At 36.6% G+C, this 23,137-nt stretch overlaps 1 long non-coding RNA gene across 1 annotated transcript; it reads right to left on the reverse strand.

The window, feature by feature from the left end:
* Nucleotides 1-10,812: 10,812 nt before the first annotated feature.
* On the reverse strand, nucleotides 10,813-16,064 carry LOC124780372. Its single transcript, XR_007015940.1, has 3 exons — nucleotides 14,215-16,064; nucleotides 11,509-11,639; nucleotides 10,813-11,088 (listed from the first exon to the last, which is right to left on the reverse strand). It is a non-coding gene; the product is annotated as an uncharacterized LOC124780372 (long non-coding RNA).
* Nucleotides 16,065-23,137: the final 7,073 nt, after the last annotated feature.

The following is a 23,137-nucleotide window of genomic DNA, read 5'->3' on the forward strand; positions in this document are numbered from 1 at the left end:
AGCTCACATTTGGCACACCACATGTGTGTTTTAATTTTGCACCACAGCTTACTGCATTTACATCTGACTTCTTTGGATCAAAGCATGGCAAACAGTACATTGTATCATATCTGATATTCTCTATTGGTTTCAGATCATTTTTATGCTTTGCAGATGATGATGATGATGTTGGTTTATGGTGTGCTCAACATCGTGATCATCAGTTCCCATACAACTTTCCAATCATTTCACTTCCAATCTCGCCACTTCCTGCATGATGATAACACAAACACCCAGTCCGCGGGTGGAGAAAATCCCCAATCCAGCCGGGAACTGAACCCGGGACCCGTGATCCAGAGGTAGCACCGCTAGCCACTATATCACGAGCCGTGGACACTATGTTTTGCAGGCACATATAATGGCATAGCTTCATTTGAAGGTATGCCTCTCTTCTTTATGATCCTGTTTCATGTCATAATCCATGATTCTGCAATGTATTGATGAAAATTGAGTAGTTCCAAGATTTTCTTTTCAGGAAGCCCAACATATTTTGCCTCATTCACATACTCTGGCAATGAACTGGTTATAGTTACAGCCATTTCAGTAGACTGAGAATACAAGTCTCATGCCCACTTTCATGATCAACACATTTCCTAAAATCTGAAATCGGAGTTGGAGTTGTCAACACCATCCATAGCAATGTCATACAATTTCACAACCTCAAGTCTCAGAACATCAATGTACAATTTATTTTTCTTATCCCAAAGTCTACAAACATCCTTGGTTCCAATACCATTGAAGGTAGAGTCCAAAGTTACTGAGTTTTTGGCAAACTATTCTGTGAAGGTTACAGCGCCATCATTGCTGCACAAATTCTCATGATTAATTTTTCTTTATGTCTGCATCAGTTACCTCAAATTCAGGCTGACTATCAAAATTTTCCTCCTCATGATAAGCCATTGTACGGGAAACTTCAATATTGCTATCAGGCACTGAAGAAAACTCTTCGTCATATTCAAGATCAGATATATCACTATTTTTCTTAATTTCTAACATCTCTTCCACACTGAGCTTTTCTTTATAATTCCTAGCAGTTGCAAACAACAACCTATTGTAAAAAAGAGATCAAACACTCCGAACTAGCGCACAGACAGAACTTGAATTGCCACAGGGAGCCAAAGATGAGGATGTGTATAGACACACTCTCCACTGTTGTTGACATTTTTTGAAACTTTTCCATTGCAAATGGAATTCCAATAACTTATTATTGTGATCAGTTTTGAAGTTATGGAAACACTTTCAACAATAAAAAATGTCAGAACTTCGCTGAACATTTAGAAAAAGAAGTATATATGATTCTAAAACACAAATCGTCACACTTTGACAAAATATTTGACGGCCAACACTTTGTGCATGCTATGGAATTTCAGACATTGGTCTACAATAGCACTGACAAGCAGACCTGAAGAAGAGAAAGTCTACAACAAAGTACACTATACACAGTGCCTTACAACTTTTCTATAACATGTATATCAACTGAATATAAAATCGTCTACTACAGTGGATGAGAGCACCAAAACGGTTGGTGGTGGAATCTTTGTGTGTGGCGTACAAGGCAGAGCTGTGTTGGGTAGAGAACTCTGGAAACTTGCACTTAAGATAAGAGTGAATAACAACAAAAGGAAACAGGCTTTTAAGGCCTAGCAGGAGTACCCAATATAATCCACATCACTACAGCTGACCAAATTGTTCAAATGTACAAGAGAACAATGATGATAAACTCAAAGTAACAAAGGAAAAGCTCAGTTTAAGAGATACTGAGTAAGAAATAAAAAAAAAATTGTGATAGCTCAGTAAAATTTGGGAACAAATACTTGAAAAAAGCCAAGAATTTCAAACTTTAATGAGCAGACACTGGCTTCTCTTAAGCTCACCAGTAGAGTTCCAATCAAGTGCGCATTCAGGATGTAGCTTTTTTTTGTTGAGACAAGCTGAAGAAATATTACTGTCAAATCACGTTGTGATCATGTCTTGACACTGATTCTTATTTATTAATAATAAGTATTACAGATATGATCCTTGAATGTTGCTGTTTAAAATCAGTTGTTAGTAAATATGTTCCAGAAGGATCAGTGATGCAATTGCATTTCTGTAACGGCATCCCTGAATTATAATTCTGTTGTTTCATGTGACCCACTGCATACAATATCCACCCACACTTGTTCAAGCTTTCCAGCAACACTTTCACCTGCAGTAGCAAAACGATATTTTAAGTCTGCAGACAGCCATAACTTGTACATTGGCCGATTGTGGATAATGCACATGGATGTGCATTGCCCACATTATGGTCTCATGTTACACACCCTCAGTTAGGTACTAAGGCATCATAGGGACAGCCAAAATGTACATGCAGTACTTTTTCTTTTCTTTTTTACATAAAGGGGCAGTTGCATCGAGGACGCTTGCAGAATCAGTGAAGCAGTTTGTGATGGTTTGAATCTGTCTTTTAAGTTTACTCTTGTTTTGTTGAATACAACAGTGCCTCAGTGTCTGAACATTTGAGGAGAGTTTTGTCTTCCAGAAATTCTTAACCTTGTTGCGCCTATGGCTATCACTGGTGTTGACAGTGTGGTCCATCTTTGATTAAACACTTTTACGTATACGTGCTGATATCCTCACATGTTGTTCCTGCTATGAAACATCCTTCATGAATACTATTTTCATCGAAGTCAAATATGTAGCAAACCTAGTTGATGTTTGGTCCCTACAAATTTTTCCCACCCCAGAAAATGGAATTATTTTTGTCTCCATTTTTCAGAGGTTGCCAGTCGCTTCATACAATGAGATGTACTCATAACACTGTCATTTGAAACTCTCATTTAAACCCAACTACAAAACAGTTTCAGGTAACTGGGTCACATTCATTAATATAATCAGCCTAGCCACATCCTCCAGATATCCATAGAACATATTCATTCTATCTGTTCTTGAAATTGTAGATGCTTTCAGAAAACTATTTGCATGACTGTTAATAAACACCTGATATAACACAGAGGGTTTTTAAGTTTACTTAGTGGAATATTTCGTTTGATCAAGATCGAACTGAACAATGACTCATTCTTTACACTATTGTAAGTTCTTGGTTCATTCTTAAAGCAAACAAGCAGGTATCTTACTCACTGATTTCATACAGCAGTTCCATAATTCAGCAGTTAGCTCTGAGTTCATAACAAAAACTGTACCAAAATTCATTTATAGCAGTTCAAGAACAAGATTTTTTTGTGTAGTGATTTTCTTAAATAAATTGTCATCAAAAGTATACAATACAATACGAAATTCTTGCACATATGTATTCAATTATTCACAATGCTTATGTTATGCAATGTCTACATTTCACAGACTTTTATACATAATACCAGTTAATGAGTTGGAAATGTTACTCAAGTGTATTCTAACCACGAACTTTTACTGGCACTGACATATACTGATGGAGATGTTAGCAGCGTGTTAAATAGGTGCAAACCCGCACAAAGGAATTAACAACATACTACATGACATTACCAGGCTGACTGCCAAGCCTGGACTAAAGGTTTTAGGGTGGGGTAAGATGAATATAAAGACTGGCATGTAGATATTTTGTGATTTTGGTATTTATTTATTACATTATAAAACTGCAAGGTGAACATTCAATCATGTTGTGAGCCTTTCAGTTCTAACAATAATATGGTTTAACAACATGGCAGTTTATTAAGGAAGTGTTAAAAGTTCAAGGTGCTACATGATTAATAGATTGTATGCCTCCACAGTGGATTCTCTACTTTCATGTAAAATTGCTATCTTACAGAATTTTGCTGTTTTATCAAATCCTAGTTTAGTGGCTTTATCAGTTAACCACAGCCATTATACAATGCAGAAAAATTACAGCAACAAAAGTATAACATCAAACGTGAGAATTACAGGAGGTGAAGGACTAACATGAGGAACGTGCTTTTCAGTGTGGCCGAACTTTTAATTATGAATATTATTCAAATTAATTATCTTTTGGAAAAATCAAACTAGTTACTGGACACTATAACATAGGGCTGTTCAACTGGCTATGTCAAGTCTCTCTAACTTACCATATACAACTTACACTAATATTACCATTTCACACTGTTTAACTATTTCAGTTACAAATTTCTCTTAAGCAGCAATGTTTCAAACGTAACTAAACATGCCACGAGCATCAGCATCTTGAAAACTACATACTGAATAATGAAGTTCTGAAAAATATTGCACAAATAGTATTTTGGCAGGTCCCACATGTACAATGACTGTTCAGCTTAACACAGTTGGAAAATAAAAAAAAAACATTAGTTATCTGAGAGGAGCAGAATAATATTAGGTCGAGTAACTCAACTTTGCTGTGTTATATGCTTACTGTCTATGTTTCACTTTCATACAAGGCTACAATCCACATGAAGACCTTAAGGAAAAAATCATCCTAACACTTAAACTTAATACAAAAATATTTCTCTTTTTTTAGAAATGCTATTCTTGCTATGGCCTGTCTGCATTTTATATACTCTGTATTTCTGCCACCATCAGTTATTCTACTACCCAAATAGCAAAACTCATCAGCTACTTTTAGTGTCTTAGAACTAAATTAATTCCTACACCACAGCCTGACTACATCCCATTACAATGGTTTTACTTTTGTTGACGTGTAGCTCACTATCTCTCATGAAGACTGCCCTTTGCTATCTCCAACAGAATTACAACATCAGCAAACTTCGGAACTTTAAATTCTTCTCCCTGAATTTTAGCCCCGTTTCGAAATATCCCCTTGCTTTTGTTTACAGGCTGCTCAGTGTACATATTGAATGAAATTGGGGATATTCCACAACCTCATCTCACTTGCTTCTCAACTACGGCACAGCTTGCCTTTCATGTCCGTCAACTCTTCGAACTGCAATCTGACTTCTGTACAAGTTGTAGATAATTTCCTGCTCTCTGTCCTTATAACTACTTACTTCAGCTCTACAAATGCTATAAATGAAGGCTTCCCACTCTTCAGTTTGTCTTCTGGTATGAGACATATGGTCAGTGCTTCATTGTCTGAATTTCTCTTGGAACACTAACAGGTATTCTTTTAGGCCAGCTTCTATCACTCTCTCCATTATTCTGTAAATAATTTGCATTAGTATTCTGCAAGCATGATTTATTGATGGTTCAATAGTATTTACACTAGTTACTTTCGGAATTATTCCATTCCTCCTAAAGTATCAGATTACTTCACTTGTTACATAATTTGTCATGGCTGACTCTGCTAAGGATCTCAGTAATTCCGAGGAAATTGTCTGTCTAGGTGTCTTTTTTCAACTTAGGTCTTGGAGCAAAATTTCAATTTTTTTCACGAATTCATATCTCCCTTTTCATCTATGCCCTTTTCTCTTTCCATAACTTTGTTGACTATACAAGTTTTTGAGAACTTCATCTATACAAAGCCGACAATGTTCAGTGCTTTGTAATCTGGAAAAAATTACTTGCTTGTCCCTTTACACAATGTTCTGTAAGTATCAACCCTGGAACACATGGGTAGATGTCACTGTAACTCTGTACTTTAACACATCGTCAGCCGGTATGTAAATGATTTACGTTAAGTGGAACACCAATGTAAGTACAGTGGTTGTTAGTGTTTAATCTTGTTACCAGGTCATGTAGAGTATTATAACAATTGTGAAAAGTATCATATGTTGGGTGATCGCTGTGTGCAGAATTTGAAAAGGTAACAAGGTGCATATGCACTCACTGAGGGTCTCCATTTGACTGGCTGGTTATCATGCAATATCCAGATATGTGGGGCATTCAGATGTGACAGTGGTTCAATGTTATATTATTACAAGGGAAAGTGAGGTCTGGCATAGTCATAAAGGTTCTGGTTGACAATGTCCAACCACTAAATGTGGCAATAGGTGTAATGCACCGATCACTTTGTAACCCTATCACATCTGCACTTACTATCCAATGGACTTCCTGCAACTTTCAGTGTCATGCCACACTATTGGTTGGAGACTAGTGACACACGGACTAAACTCTGGTCGTCAAACTCTTCTCCAAGAGCCAATATCGATGTGGTGAGGATCCTCAGACTGCATGTGAGTGATGTTATATCCACTGATAACCTACATAAATTAGAATGTTATAAGACCGCAATTGACTAGCTGTAGTAATAATGCAAAAAGTTAGCTGCTGGTTCCCACATACAAACTGTTAAGTCAGCATCATTCAGAACACTTCACATTGACTTATCAGTTTCATATTGTTGCCGCCCTGATCAACTCAGAAATTGTGCCATTGTTAATTGTACTTACATTTACATGCATTGAGCAATGTAGGCTACAATCACAAATGTTTATTAAAGGTTATTTTTATAGTATGCATTGTGTTATATTACAACAGCCTTTATTTAATTTTGTATTCTTTGCAACAAATATGTAGCACATTTGAAGATGACATCTCTGTAATGTGCATTCACAAATCCATGTTACTTCTGTTTGAAATTTATACCATAGCAGCTGGTCAGTATAAGGTGCACAAGACCATGAGTTCTCAGCACCGAAAGACAAACAAGAAAATATTTCCCCTCACCCAGAAACTACAAATGTATGTTCACTGCATCCAGCTTCTCATCCGAGGTGATGTCAACTTTTTGCATGCCTATTATACTTCCTCAAATATGTAGTTCTGAGTTGACAAAGGAGTCAGGTAAAGCCAACAGCAGCAAATGGTAAGTTTTTATTCTTTATCAGTTTTGGATATACATTAGTTCTAACTCAGAAGCTTCAATTAAAATTAAATACTTCTTGAAATAATATTGTGTCTGCAAGTGTGTTTCTTTGTTGCTGAACACAAAAATTACATTCTTCAGAAGCTCTCAATGTAAGTTGATGTTCTCGAATTCTGCACATAGTTGCTCAATGTGTACTATTATTAAACAAGGTGGACAACAGCAAATCTCACAAATGTTTGATTCAAGATGCATGTGGCCAACAGTTTTACAACCAGTGGACTAGAAGAGCACAGTCCCATGTGCAGGCTGTTACTACAATAGAAACAGCTGCAATTGGGGAGATGCCTTGACCAGGATGCACGGACTGCTGATGAACAGTCATCATATTCAGCAATGAACTGCAGTTCTGCAGTGCACCATAAGACCGAAAGCAAACATGGTGGCAACCTGGGGAGAGGGCTCACTCTTCCGATGATCTCTATAGGCTCAGTGCTGTTAGCGATTCATGAACTCTGATGGTACAACAGTGTATCACGGATATCCTGCATCCTCATTTGCTACATCTTGTGGGACAACATTGTGGCACCACTTTTGAACAGGACAATGCTCAAGCAGTCATACGTGTGTCTCAGAACTGTCTGCACGATGCTAAGGTAATCTTTGTAGCCAGCTAGAGCCCCAGATCTGCCCCCAATAGAACATGCATGGGACTACCTGAGAGTTATCTCCATACCAGTGCCTAAGACCTCTTTCTAACTCAAATGCATCCAGGGCACAGGAGTGCAACGTTGTACTGATAAGTGGGTTAATACTGGCAAGTTCTTTGTCAATTTTACTTAATTTTGTACTCACTGAACTAACCTTTGCAACTTGTTAAGTTTCATTTCATTTTCTCTTCTCCTTCTGGGTGCTTCAATTTTTTTGTCTAGTAGTGCAGTTTCACAGAAGTAGAACTGAGCATTCTATTGGAGTTTTTAGTGATTGATGCATCACCTACTTGTGATTATTGACTGCAGATTCACCCAATTACACGTATTAAAATTACATCGGGTGTATCATCAATAGTGAGAGCTGACGAGTTTCGACTGCATCTACTGCTGTACACAAAAACTTTAAATAACACACTGCCAATAAATTTTCAATACTGCTGCACTCACACAAAACCGCATTAAAACTTGTGTGTTTAGTCCCTTCAGCATTACACCTAATTCGTTTCACTTTTTCATTTCATCAAATGATTTGTCACTCAACTCTGAAAAATAGCCTCCTCCAGTCGTTTCCATCATGGTCTTTACCTGTATGCCCACCTCCATTTCGTTTTTATTACACAGTTGCATCTTTTCCAGTTTCTTTTCAACATGCCTTTCTCCATTCCTTATGGAAATTCTGATTTCACCATATTACAGCCGCAGCCCCCTTGTAAACCATAACAGAAGCTTGGTTTTAACAACTGTATTAGATGCACATATTAATAGGTTAGGAGCACAACAAAAACAATTCTATTAAATTCCATTAGTAAGTGTTTCTTCTTCATCGCCCTCATTTACAATTTGAAGAGTGCTGAGGACAGCTATAGCGATACTGAATGTCCTTTCCTGATCCTCTTTCAATTTTGATTTTCTCCCGTAGTAGTATAATGTTAAACATTGAGCTCTTTCTCTCTCTCCCCACCCCCCCCCCCCCCCCCCACACAGATTTTGTTGAAACACAGACAAAATTTCTCAACATCTATTAATCAGGCACAGATGGAATTCTAGCTTTATTCTCTAGTTTAGTTCATGACTTGTAAATGATCCATTGTGTTATTTACATTTCTAAAGCAAACTACTACTGATTTTAAGTCCAAATGTGGAAGATAATTTTAGTGAATATGTTTTACATTACGCAAGAGTCAAGTTTTCTTCGTGCTCTTTCTTGTGAACGAGCAACGTACAGCACTATTCCAGCTTTGGACAACTGCTTTTTTTTCTCTCCAGAAAACTTTTCATAGGTTCATTTTGTGCAACTTCTGCCCCAGCCATAATATTTTCTGTTAAAACAAAATTTCCCAGTGCCTTCCATTTCTTTGTACTTTTGAGCACTTCATCAAGCATTAATTCTGTGATCACATTATTAGCTATCAATTTTTATTCATGTATGGAATTATACTCTTTTCTCGATTTAACAGTGACATTGTTTTTATGGACTACTGCATCAGAAACAGCAGAGTCGAATCCAGGGTTTTGGTCTGTGATAGTGGGAACTGAGCATATAGAACTTTTGTATTATTGTACCTTTTCTAAATTCTCTGTAGTGAACAAATAAAAACTACAATAATGAAAAAATTTTCAAGACTTACGTCCGAAAGCTAAGGTCTCCCCCTGGATTTGCCTCTGAGGAACAGTGAATCAATCTTCACAGTGTTTGGCTGAGTATGTGCAGTTTTTAATGGGATGGCACAAGGCTTAGGAGCCCCACATCACAATGATTACAACAAGGTTTCTCAGAGCTTGAAAACTTCTTATGAGAAAATTTCCAGTATGTATTTTCTATTTATTTCAAATTTGTTACAGTTCTGTAATACAGTTTGTGTGGTTTGAAGAATGAGTTTAACTGATCACAAATGCTAACTTAGCTTAAATGATTTCAAAACAAAATGCAAGAAGCAGTGAAAATTGCCATTCATAATAGTTTAATGGAACTGTAATTATACTTTACACATAAAATTCTTCAGTCTACAGTTTCTAGTTACAATGAGGATGATTCCAAAAGTCTACAATATTTACGTGCTGAGTAATTTTTTATTATTGTTGTTCAAGTAATGATTTTCTGTTCTTCTGATACACAGCAGTAAGTAACTGCTGCTGTTCTTACGGTTCCAGTTATTTTTACACAAAGCAAGAGATAGCCAGCATATTCCATACAAATTTAGACTTCATTTTTGTTCACAGTTACGCTTCCTGCATTTGTTCTCCAATAATTCTACACATTCTGTTTGTTCTTATGTGCAACATGTCATTTGCTACAACATTATTTTTATGTCACCTTATGTGACCATGTAATGGACGGATCTGCACCCCACCAGTGGAAAATGTCTGTTAACTATATCATACAGGACAGATTTCAGAGGTATTATCGTAGGTACAATTTGTTAATAAACGCGAACTTCTTCTATCTGTGGTAACACTTCATATTTCCATGACCAGATTATTTTGGAAGGTGAAATAACTAACAGCTTCAAAATACAACTGGAACACTGCTTCGTGGCAACAGAATTAATTTAACACACTGATTGTTGCCTAAACCTTGCTACAGCAATTCTCAACTATAAACAAAAAAGGACATTTTAATTTACCAAGCTACAGCTTAGAAAAATCAGTCTTATTACTGAACACAACTGACAACTTTCTAATATTTTTCGGATTTGACTTCTTTCCTATTACCACCAGGACCTATGAAATGTTTAAATGAAGAAAAGCATGTAGGTTATATATTAATTATATATGCAGTGCACTGTCTGCTGGGGTTCTATATAACGCACATGCATTATGGAATGGAGTGACAAACGCTTCCCTTGGCTAGTTTTACATTACTGTCAATGTAACTGAACTAATTTTATTTTCACTAAGGAATACACTTGCCTGAAGAACCTCAGTAGGATACAAAATTTGACAATAGGAGGCTGGAGCAGAGTAATACTCAAGTACAAAAGAACGCTTTGATCCTTGGAAATAGCTTTGAGCGGGTGTACAAGAGCAAGGGCTGGGGTACAAAAACATTAAGGGCAAACAAAGATAATCACCTAAGCACACGGTATTTGTGGGATAAGTTTTTGGCAATGGAAGTGTTTCATTGTATGCACATGATCTGTAATAGTACAGGTAAGATAAAGCTTGCTCATTATTCAATTAAGAAAGAAGCCTTTTTCTTGCATGATGCTCATACTTTGTTAACAGTAGTGCTTGTATTACAATTACATTACCACAGGCACTTTGTGGTTTGAATAAGGAACTGAATGAACACTGCAGGTGGTGGCTGGTATCCAGTCACAATATAACTTTTACAGCTAATAAACCACACAATTTGGCAGAAACAAATAATTTTTAATGATGTTTGTTTCTTCTACTAATAATTACAGCTCGAATCCAGGGCCGCAATTCATTTCCTCATGTTGCTGTTACAGAAGTGATATCAGAAACAATTAGTAGCTGCATATTTTGGAGTAATTCTGCACTTTCATCATTTCCCCAATGCAGTACCATCTGCTCTCATTTACAAGGCACTTTCGTTTTAATGCCACAACACTTTGTTAATAGTTGTATGCTACTTGTTGCATAAAGCTCCAATCTGATGCTGACCTGTAAAATCACAAAAAAATAATTTACTGAAAACATTATTACTTACCAAAAGCAGGTTCACAAACCCACAAACAGAAATGACAGTAAATTTTAATGAAACAAATAATATTTAGTCCAGGAGAGAATAACAACAAAATGAAATGCACAGAGGAGGCTTTGGACCACAGACATGCACACAGGAAAAGAATGCTAGTAATATTTTAGCTTTCAGACGGAGACTGTGCCAAGTGTGTGCGAACTATTGCTGTTGTGACACTTCTCTGTCTAAAGAAGGGCTTTGTCCAAAAGCTGAAATATTTCTACAATTATTTTTCATTTTGCATGTGAACAGCTAAATGCCTCCTCTATGTGATGAGCAACAGTACCTTTTAAAGATTAATATTTATTGTACAGAATTATTTTCAAGAAATAATTGGATACCTGTTATTTAAACATATTCAATTGCTCAGACGAAGCATTATATTTTCACGTCTGCGAATCATTACTGGGGACATCTGGAGGTTCGTTCTGGTGATGCTCAAAGCACTAAAACCTGTGTGCCAACCCTGTAACTTGACAATTATCAATGGCTTGAATTATATTCTGGCAACAATCATTAAATCAGATTCACTTTAGGCATGCATAAATTCTCATGTCTCAGTTTATGTCAAACTGGTCAACTTGTCAAACAACATTTTAGAAAAGTTCTGAATGTTCCATAGTGTGTCTCATTTGTGTGTAAGTCTGTGATGCAACTTTACAATAATCTGATGACTAGAACTGTGACATGGAGTCAAATAGAAAAATCTCACATACATCATCATCAGCAGCAGAGAAACTGAATCACACAAACTAGCATTCTCACTTTACTGAGAGGATTGTCCAATTGAAATTTTACACACACACACACACACACACACACACACACACACACACACACACACAGCCCTCTAAATATTAGGCCTTTACTTAACAGTAAAGCACACACATCTCATCTTTACAGGTGCTAACAATATACTGGCTTCATTTATAACAAAATTCATATTACTCCCTTCAATGAACAGTAAGAAAATTAGCAATGTAAGTCACTGTCCATAAGCATTAAAATTACCATCTGGTTATCATAAAAAAATTAGTTAAATTTATATTAAAATAATATGGCACCAGTAACCAAATCGTTACATAAAAATGGAAAAGTCACCTACTTTCAATAAATTGCTTGATGTAATACCCACTATTAGGAAGAAGTAAATTTATACTGTTTAATCTTCCTTCCTAGAAAACAGAAGATTGGCATTGAAATAACTGCATACAGACTTTAAGAGTCATCTGTGTAGTCACCTTGGTGCTCATAATAACTTCATTCCAATGGACTTTCTACATCATGCGTAAGCCAAAAAATACATAAAACTATCTGCCCTTCATCCTAATAATTTTAATAAAACTAATAATAAAAAACACAGGTTGAAGACAGTCTGCTTAACACTATGAAAGGAAATTCTCAGCATACAAAGACAAAGACAAAATAATGTGGAAAATTTGATCACCTTTTAATTTTGAAAGAGGTATCTGTGAATCATACTCGGTGTACAGAAAAAAAAAAGTCGCTACCAGAAATGTCACTTTGCTCAAAATATCTAGTAAAACTTAGAAAATGCTTCTACATCAAGTCAGATGTAGGGTAACATCTCCAACTCGGCAGAAGACAGGTTTATAGGATAAACAATTTTGTAATCCTTTAGGATAGCTTGATAATGGAAGTAGTGAAAATAAATGTACTTACACATAAAACATAACAATAAAATCCTGATATTGAAATTAATAGTGCATAACAAATATGCATATAATATTGGAATGTTTACATACTGCTTAAGGAGAGACTACAAAATATACTAACTCATAAGAAGATGTTCCTAGTGCTGTTCCGAAGCACACAAATTTACATTCCATTTCTGCAAAAGAAGACCCTACCAACCATTAAAGATCAACAGTTCTGGACATTTCAGCATGGGAAAAACATAAACAAATAAAAAATATGAATTTAAGGCATCAAATAAGAGAGAACGCTGATTCACAGGTTCTCAGAAAACTATGGGAACAAAATTTTCTCATATATCAAGCCACACCATTTCGAGCAAAATATAGAAGTTTTTGACACTTATATCCACCTCTGTTATGAGCAGAACTATTACAGCAGCTTTGCTTGAGAGGACAATAGCAAGGATAGATGTTAGAAAACCAAATCTGCTGCTTGAACACAGAATATTTTATTTGGCTTACTGCCACCCAAGTCACGGAGGACAAAAGTACATAACTATCCACAACTAACTTGAAAATAGAAATTAATATCTAAAATACCCTTTTTCAATAAGAAATGTATGTACATCTAAACAAATACTCCGCAAGCCACCGTACAGTGTGTGGCAGCGGTATGCAGTACTACTAATAGTCATTACCTTTCCTGTCCCACTCGCAAATAGAGGGAAAAACGATAGTCTATATGCCTCCATATGAACCCTGTTTCTCGATTCTTGCCTTCATGGTCTTTATGCACAACGTATGTTGGTGGCAATAGAATCATTCAGCGTCAGCTTCAAATGACAGTTCTCTGAATTTCTCAACAGTGTTTCCAGAAAAGAATGTCGCCTTCCCTCCAGGGATTCCCATAGCGTCTTCATAACATTTACGTGATGTAATTTATGGAAAGTTCTGGTTGAAAATTACAAATTATTTAGGAATAAAGGAGAGAGAACTCACCAAAAGGCAGAAGCACTGCATCGCCGATAAGCACTCAAACAAAATGTACAGAACTTGGCTAGTTTTCGAAATGCATTTCATTTTTCTAGCTATAGGAAAAACATGCACACAAATACACGTGTGCACACATGCACACCACGCCACGCCCACCCGTCTCTCTACACAGTGCTCAGTCAAATACCAAATACTGAGACTAAACTGTTGCCAACTAATCACTGGGTTAAAATGAAAGGGCCATCCATTGTGTAAAATGTAATGCCCACCCCCCCTCCCAAATTACTAGGTTTTTATGGCATCTGGAGACTACATATTATTTTTTGAGCTTTGTTACAAATTGACAGTAAAAAATTAAAGCTAAGCTTATAAATGTTTAAACCATAATCAACTTACAATTCAAGGAGTGGTGGACAGCAGACAGGCATGCAGGGAAGACTGAAAATTGCTAGACTTTTTGACAAAGTCTTTCGGAAACACCAACTGTTCTCTCCTGACACAGCTGCCTGACTGAGGCAACAAGAGATCTTGGATGGGACTGACATCCACTATTCACTGTCTCTTCTATTTTCACCATCAATGCATACTTCAATTTGTGTATCACACCGCCACATTAACACAGTCCCATTTACAGCTGGTTCAAAGAACAACAGCTTTTCCTTTGCTCCTCACATTCATTCACAAACATTTGATTACTTAGAAAATAACACACTCTGTAACATGCTACACTATGCCCTATGTACTGCTCAGTGTGGAAGTGAACTGCAATCATTCTAAAAGCATTTGAAACGAATTAGATAAAAATATGGACTGATAACACATTTACACAGTGTTTCATAACAGCTTACGTAATATTGACAAATTTTAAAGTAATATCAAGAAAAGTATTTCATTAATAATATGAGAGAAAAATCTGTGTGTTACCAGTAATGTCAGTTAAGATGCGACATTTGAGCATTTTGAATGTTTCCAGCAACAAAATACACAGGGTGCAATAAGCAAGATAAGAGGAAGGCAACCACTCCCCCACAGTGAATTTATAGGTGGAGCACAGGAACATTTAACAGATGACACCATTCACATCAGCTCTTGAGCAATAACCAACTTCCCAGCCAAGTACACAAATTGCACAGTTGCAGTCTTTCTGTGACCACATGAGTGTATATCTGGATGTCTGTGTAAATTTGTGCACTAGTGCTAGGGGGAAATAAAGTGTTATTGCTCAAAAGCTAGTGTGAAAGCTGTTTTCTAGTATATGTTTCTGTACATCACCCATCAGTCCACTGTAGGTGAATGGCTGTTTTTTCCTTATTTTATGTTTTGCTCCATCTAGAAATTTCCATTATTGTTAAAGTATACAAGCAAGAAGGCAAAATATACACTTATTTTTATTTCTTTCATACACAATTACAGCACCCATCTACAGTAATTATTTTTTTCAGCCACAAACTCGCCATCTTTGGCATAATCATCAAAGGCAGCATATGGGATGCCTGTCAGTAACTTTTCTTTGCAGTCAGAATGCCTTTACCCAAAAATATATGAAAGTTACATGAGTATGACAAGTCTAAACAATGAAAGGCAAGAGTTCTCCCTCTTTTCAAAACAAATGGCCTACTACAGTTGAAACAACGCACAATCAATGTGAATTTGGATGGTTGTATAGGAATTTTGACCCACTCCTCCTAAATACAAGCCACATGGTACACTGCACAATGGAACATGCACAATGGAACATGATATTTTGATCAAAATGTCATTGAAGCAGATGCTTTATTAAACCTGGGTATTAAGTAAGTAAATTTAAAAAAGGTGAACGGAAGATAAAGAGCCCTTTTGATAATGGGGGTCATTAGAGATTGAGGACAAGCTTGTAATGGGGGAAAGTTGGGAGAAGGAATTTGGTTATGCCCTTTCAAAGGAGCCATCCGACTGTTTGCCTTAAACAGTTTAGGGAAATCACAGAAAAACTAAATTTTGATGGCCAAAACAGAAATTTGAACCATTTTGTTTCAGTACATAGTGCTAAGCACTGTGGCACCTTGCTTGGTTATGTATGGAAGAGGCAAAGCAAAGATTAAACAGGAAAAGGAAACCTTGTCTACAGACACATAACCCTGGAGCAGCTAAATGGGGTGCACCAAGCACAACATTATATGGAACACAACCAAGCATTTACATATGCCTAACCAAGATGTATTCCACAAACAGGATACAGATGCAGGTATAACATGTCAGTTACCGAAACTTGCTCACCCTAGTCTTGTATTTGTTAATAATATTATATAAGTAACTTTTATATATGCATTCAAAACCACTCTGAAATTGTGGATATGACTACTTCTTAAATCTAGGTATTTAGATAATATTTCATCACAATGATGACAAGATTCACCCAGAACGCAAAAACAACCAATCCATCTAACATTTTAGAACAAATACTTATAATAAGGAAAAAATACTGCCACTTAGTTCTAGCAATATCTGCACTGACTGTTCTATAAAATTATGAGTATTTTGACCCTGTTCACAAATTCTGAAACAACTGCTGCTACCCAGCAGCAAGAATGGATACAGAAGCCCTATTACCATTTGTTGTCAGCACCTGAACAACTATGCTATAGTAAAAGAATTATAGCCTGGCTTTCACTGTGTATATACTGTTGGTTTAAGCTCAGCTGTTCTAAATCTTGTACTGGAGTGATCTGTCAAGTTATGGACAGTTGTGTGTCATGTCACAGTACATTGTCTATATTCACCACACTGTGTTGTAGCATGATCAGTTTCAGCCTCAATCTCCCTACTTTTTCTTGAAGACACACATAATGCTGATATCAGTAATTTGAGTCATAATATGAAAACAGCGATCTTGCAATTTTAAGACTTTGTGAAGGAAGACTGAAACAGACCATTACTATTTTTGAACTGAAAAACTACAATTTTATCCTGCCTAAGTTGACAATGTCACAATCATACACACTGTACAGTTGAATATTAACAGTAACACGCACACAGCAGCGTGAAGGACCATGTGCTACTTCAGTTATAGACACTAGTGCCATCCACATTCAGCAACATCAGCAGACCTGTAAATCAGAAGGTGATGAACTACATCATGAAATAAAACTACATTCCCAAGTTGAATAAACAACCATGACTTTTTAAGTACATACAAATAATGACAACTATACATCTGATATTTAAGAGTGAGAAGGCTCCAATGAATTCCTGTAAATCTGTTGACCAAGTCTTTATGAGCTAATACAGGTTTTCAACATAAAAACGTTAGTATTAATGACTGTATGGAAATCTGTAATTTCCAAGACATTTTCTTGGCTTGAATGACTGATGGTATGCCTCCACGTCTGTAGGGTGCCCAATTCCACATTGTGCACAATATTACAACAACCAAGTTAATGATAGATTGTGCCTAAAATGGAAAATTTAACACAAGCTGTTGCACAACAAATCATCACATAAAAGGTGTGGAGTATCCCACCCCCTTCTTCAATTTATGTTTCTGTGGTATCTCTAAATTGCTGCACATTAATACCATTAAGCTTTCTTTGACAGAGTCATTGCCTTTGTCAAAGATACTACTTCAGCCTCCATCAACCCTTTTGCTGCTACAGATGTGTTCTTTGCATTCTGTACTGAGAGAAGTTTCGTTATGGCTGTACTGCTCGCCAAATGTCGGTGCCTCTGCTGAGCGATGGTGTTCCAGGCAATATTAAATACTTATGACTCAAATTTCCAAAAACTATTATGTAAAAATTGATTTTTGCATATCTTACTGACCGATATCCTCACTCGATTAAGACATGAATTTTCTTTCATTGTACCTTATACTTCCTGCAAATTAATTAAAACACTGCACAAAATTTTAAACATTTTGCTTAGGTAAAAAGGCATTGTGCAAACTTTGTGTATGGCTGATCTTAGCTCATACACAAGTTTTATATTCGAAGAACAGTTACACACGACAGTGCCATTTACACCACCCATCATGAATCGTGGTCATAAAAATCACTATCTCATAAATAATGTAAGATATCGAAACAAGACTTTTTGAAAAAATGTCAGCATGCAATCAGGAACATGTGTTTTATGATGAACTCAAAATTTTCATGTTCACCACAATATGGAAGTAACTCGTCCGCAGCAGCGAGGGGTTGACAACTGAGGACACATTCAGACGTCCACAGCACTGTAGGAAAATCCAAATGGGGCGTGTATTGAAGCTCACAATACCCCAGGAACGGTATAGCAGGATGTGTATACATGCCCACAGCAACGAAATGGTTAGTGGGATAATCAACTTTCATGCTAAAAAATAAAAGGTTATAAAGCCAGAAACCAAAAATACAAACAGAACACATTTTACAACTGGCATGCAGGAAAGTTTTGTTAGTTATTACACTTGCATGTACCTGTCTTGGTACTGAGAACTTAATAATTTTCATGTTACAGTGATAATTCGCACCAATGATGTACATCACTTATGAAAGAAATCAGTAATGATGTTTAGTTTAATCATGCATTAACCACCCAAATCTCAACTGCTAAAGCCACTGGCGTACGTAGGTAAAAGACAGAATCAATCGTCCCACACCATTGTTTTTGGAAACTGCAGGATTGTGATGGAATTATAAGAAATTAAATTCAGTCCACCCGTAACTGGTTTAGAACAACAAAGAAATAAAACAATATAACATGCAGAAAATCAGTCTCCGGCAACATTACCACAAGTTACATGAAAATCTTTAAATGTCATGTACATGATTCACTATACTTTAACTGGAAAACTATCGTGAGCAAATTTCCAAGTATCGTCTATGAATAACATTTCAGACAGTGGATATGACAGGAATGTTATTTGCATCCAGAGACAAAACTTTGAACATTTATTACAGCAGATTGATTAGCATTGTACTTTGGAGGTGCAGGTACAAAAGGTATTTAATGAAGGGTGGCACTATAGGTTCTGCAGTTTCTCTTAAGCAGCAATTTTTGACAGCACCATCAATTCAAACTAGGCTTGCTCACAAATTGGGGCTTCATATCATCACCCAAAATGCACGCAAGAACTTGAAATTGTACTATCCACTCTTGAGAAGGCATTTACCTCTACTGTGCCTAATGCATCCATTGCCTCAGTAGTACAAACTAGTACACATAGAAACAGTGCAAAATGGAAGTGTCACATTCCACCTGTCTGCTCTCAATTGGGACATCATCAAGATGGCTGACACCCCTATTGCCAGCACATACAGTATGGCGACCATGCTGTCATATATCAAGAAACAGTGTTACAAACAACGTGTAGTATATCACTCCAGCAATAAAATGAAACTAACGGGACAACTGTAGGAAGTAGGGAGTCTAGGGTGAGGATAAGCTACATGCACAAAATCCTGGAGAATAAACCAAAAAAAGATGATTACGCACAACTGCAACTGAATATTTCATTTGTCCTATAGAGCTCAAATGATCCTATACAGTTCAAATTAAGACAGAGATACCAGGCAACTCCCTGCCCCCTCCAGTCCCACATACCAAGACACAAAACCAAAATCGCAAATTTCACTTGACCTATAGAGCTCAAATGAAGACAGCAATACCAAGAGCCAGTAACTAACAGAACTATAGGTTAGGGACTATTAATTAATATCATCATCGATCATCACTATCAATGTTTTATTTTTTAATTGCCATTCAATGCGTTTTGGAGGTACAAACCCATTTTCCAGCACAATATGACTGTAATGGGTATTACATCTTCTTCAGTTTTTCAACTAGCAATAACAGAACTGATACATGTGGTAGGTTTAAAAGAGTTAAACTATAGCTTACATGGGATTAACGAGAAAATGATAAACTGGGTTTAGCATTATTCCCATTTGCACAACAGTAAATTCAATGTGCCATCATATCACTATAAAACAGTTTACATGAGTCAAATGCTGCATATATAACCTGCCACAAACATGTTAAATGGTTTCAAAATGTTAAGTGCCAATGTGGAAGTTTTTCACAGATGAAGATGGAAGTTATGTGGTCACACACACACACACACACACACACACACACACACAAAATATGTTATTAGACTTTATTTCACATTTTCTCATTAATACCATCTGAAGTATAGTTTATTTCATTAAATCTTCCAACTCTGTCATTTTGTTACTATCAGATGAAATATACAAGTAGATTTAACACCCATTGCATCCATAGTGTCCTTGAAAACTGAGTTTTAGCTAAGAATCACATTGGACAGCAATTAGGGAAAAAATCTTTTGACTGATAATGGATTGTTATTAATTAATAATCACTAACCAAGAAGTTAGTCACTGACAGCACACAACTTAATGACAATTAATAATGTAGCAGAACTATTATCAAAACCTAATGCGATCCAAATAACAACAACACATTCCAGGGCACCTAAAACTGAAAAACTTAACTACTCCAACATACATTTCAATAGCCACACACCGAAGAAAATGACAAATGCAAAGGAACACACACTAAAAATACACCAAAACAAACTTACTGGCCAAATTATAGGCATCCACAAAAAAAAAATAAATAAATAAATAAATAAATAGAAACTCAGTGAAAACACTGTCACATATGTGAATAACCGAGTTGAAAAGCACTGAAAGAATCTGCTCAATTCCATAAATTTTGCACACTGCTGACACTTCACATACTCTGCCAAGAGACCGTAAAACAGGAGAAATTTAGTTGTTGATGCCTTGCACCATCATCCATAGCAGCAAGCAACAAACAACTAGTAAACTGCATTGTAAAATCCATACACAGAACATCATTTATAGTAAAACACACACACACACCATTAATTTTTTGAAATTGTTAGTTTGTCATGACGTTAATGGTGGATCTCTCTCTCTCTCTCTCTCTCTCTCTCTCTCTCTCTGTGTGTGTGTGTGTGTGTGTGTGTGTGTGTGTGTGTGTGTGTGGGGTTACTATAAATGAGGTTCTGTTTGGGTTCTATGTATGGATTTTACAATGCAGTTTACTAGTTGTTCATTGCTTGCTACCATGGACAATAGTATGGCATCTACAACTACATTTCTCTAGTTTTAGGGTCTCTTGGCAGAATGTGGAGTGTCAGCAGTGCGCAAAATCTATGAAATTGAGCAGATTCATTCCGTGCTTCTGAAACTGGGGGATTCCAGTACACAACAGTGGCAAAACAAACCCGTAGCGAGTAACCAATGACATGAGAACACCACACTGTCAACGTAGCACACTTCCAAAGCATCGAATACCATACAACACTACGTTCATTGTCATACTCACAAACAATTCAGAAACGAAAAACATCCCACACTAAAATGTGCCACCAGTTTCTCCGACACACCAACTGTAAGTACAATCTATTTCAAGCACATCACACCCAAATGACATCACACAACAGAGTTATGTTGCAGGTCAAACCAGATGGGTGGAATCTGACACTTCCATTGACCCCTTCATTGATGTTACAAGTACCTTGCACTGATGCGTATGTGCTTTCAGTGTACAGCTTTGAAGACTTTTAGGCCAAATATAATAGCCCAACCGTAGTAGCCTTCCAAGTCCACTAACAATCAATCACTGACATGTGATTGATATATTTGTCACCTTTGGATGTTATCAAATATTGACACAGTAGCCGATCATTCACTCTGTGACTTCAGTACAAAGCCCTGCATATCTTCACATTTACCACTGCAAGAACACGATACCCAGTACGGAAAACTCCTTGTACAGACATTTTTTGTTAGGGATATTATCATTCAGAGTCCACTGCTGAGCTCAGACTTGCAAACTCACTAAGTATTCCAATCATTTCATATCATGTTCTACTTGAATTCGTGGTAGGGTTCATACCATCTGCTCTCTTCCTTTGTGAAATTTCAAGTTTCATATAGGTCCACTTCAAGAGAAAAAGTTATATAAATTAAATTATACCAGTACAGCTTAGACAAGCAAGGTGTGTGCTTGATGGTGAGCATAATATTGGTATGTTGTGCCTGAGACGGGAAGCTATTACTCTACTCTAGAAAATGAAGAACTTAAATTCCGATTTAAGCCTTTCATGATTTCCCTAAATCACTTCATGCAAATGCCAGGATGGGTTCTTTGACAGGACACCTCCAACTTCCTTCCCCATTCTTCCCAAATCCGATAGGCTCACTGTTTGGCCCCCTCTCCCAAATCAACCAACCAACTTAATCCTTAGTACAACCATTTCCAGTCAATAATATGCTAGAGAGAGAGAGAGAGAGAGAGAGAGAGAGAGAGAGAGAGAGAGAGAGAGAGAGAGAGAGAGAGAACAAAAAGGTGGCATATCCAGTATTTATGAAGTGTACCAATGTTTTCCCTACCACACACATACACACACATTACTTAGTCAAGCTGTAGAAAGTCTTGATTCTCTTTCCTTCTTTAAAGATGTTCAATTATCTAACAAATGTGGTACTGTAGATAGAAAAAATACTCTGGTCCTTCAGAGTCGGACTCAAGTGTAGTTTGCAAGTGCATATGAAGAGCTGTAAGTTTATAAATAAACAATTCTAATTTAGCTTGAGAGTAAGGAAAAGGCACTATTCTTTGGAATTTCACACACTTAAAAAACAGGATACAAGTACCAACTACATAATAAACACTCTTCTAGGACAACCGAATAAAATGTAAAAAGTAACAGTACACACCAGACAGAGCACACAGACACCTTCAACACAACCATGCATTTTTATGAAGTATATGTATACAGTTTTTCACAATCATGCAACACATTCAAAATCATTTACCTCACTCCCTCTAGTACTTCGTTCTCTCAGCAACACAGATTTCTTCTTGTTTCAGAACAGGCAATCCAACGAATACTTTCTCACTCCACACACACCATCTCTTCAAGCATAAAACGTATGCTTTACTGTGCTACTTCCAGGCATTCCTGAGATGGGACTGACTCAAATCTCAAGATGTTCTTCTGACAGCAGGCACTCAACCAAGCAGATCATTAATTCTTATGAACTGTCTTTCTGAAATTCTACAACTAAATGAATTTTACTTCCTCTTTACTGTATCAAACTGAGGTAGTCCACAAATCAATACTACGGAAACAATAATGTTTTAAAAGTTAACAGCTGATCCACTGAAGTCTCCCATAGTAATTTATGAGTAGCTTATTTTGTGTGTCTTGATAAAGGTTGTTCACTTCATGTGGGTAATAATGTAATCTTCATCAAAATGTATGCGTGATACAGTTTTAATCTTATTTCAGAGTCTATTCGCAACTAAA

The sequence above is a fragment of the Schistocerca piceifrons genome, chromosome 1 (assembly GCF_021461385.2).
Source record: "Schistocerca piceifrons isolate TAMUIC-IGC-003096 chromosome 1, iqSchPice1.1, whole genome shotgun sequence".
Lineage (NCBI taxonomy): Eukaryota > Metazoa > Arthropoda > Insecta > Orthoptera > Acrididae > Schistocerca > Schistocerca piceifrons.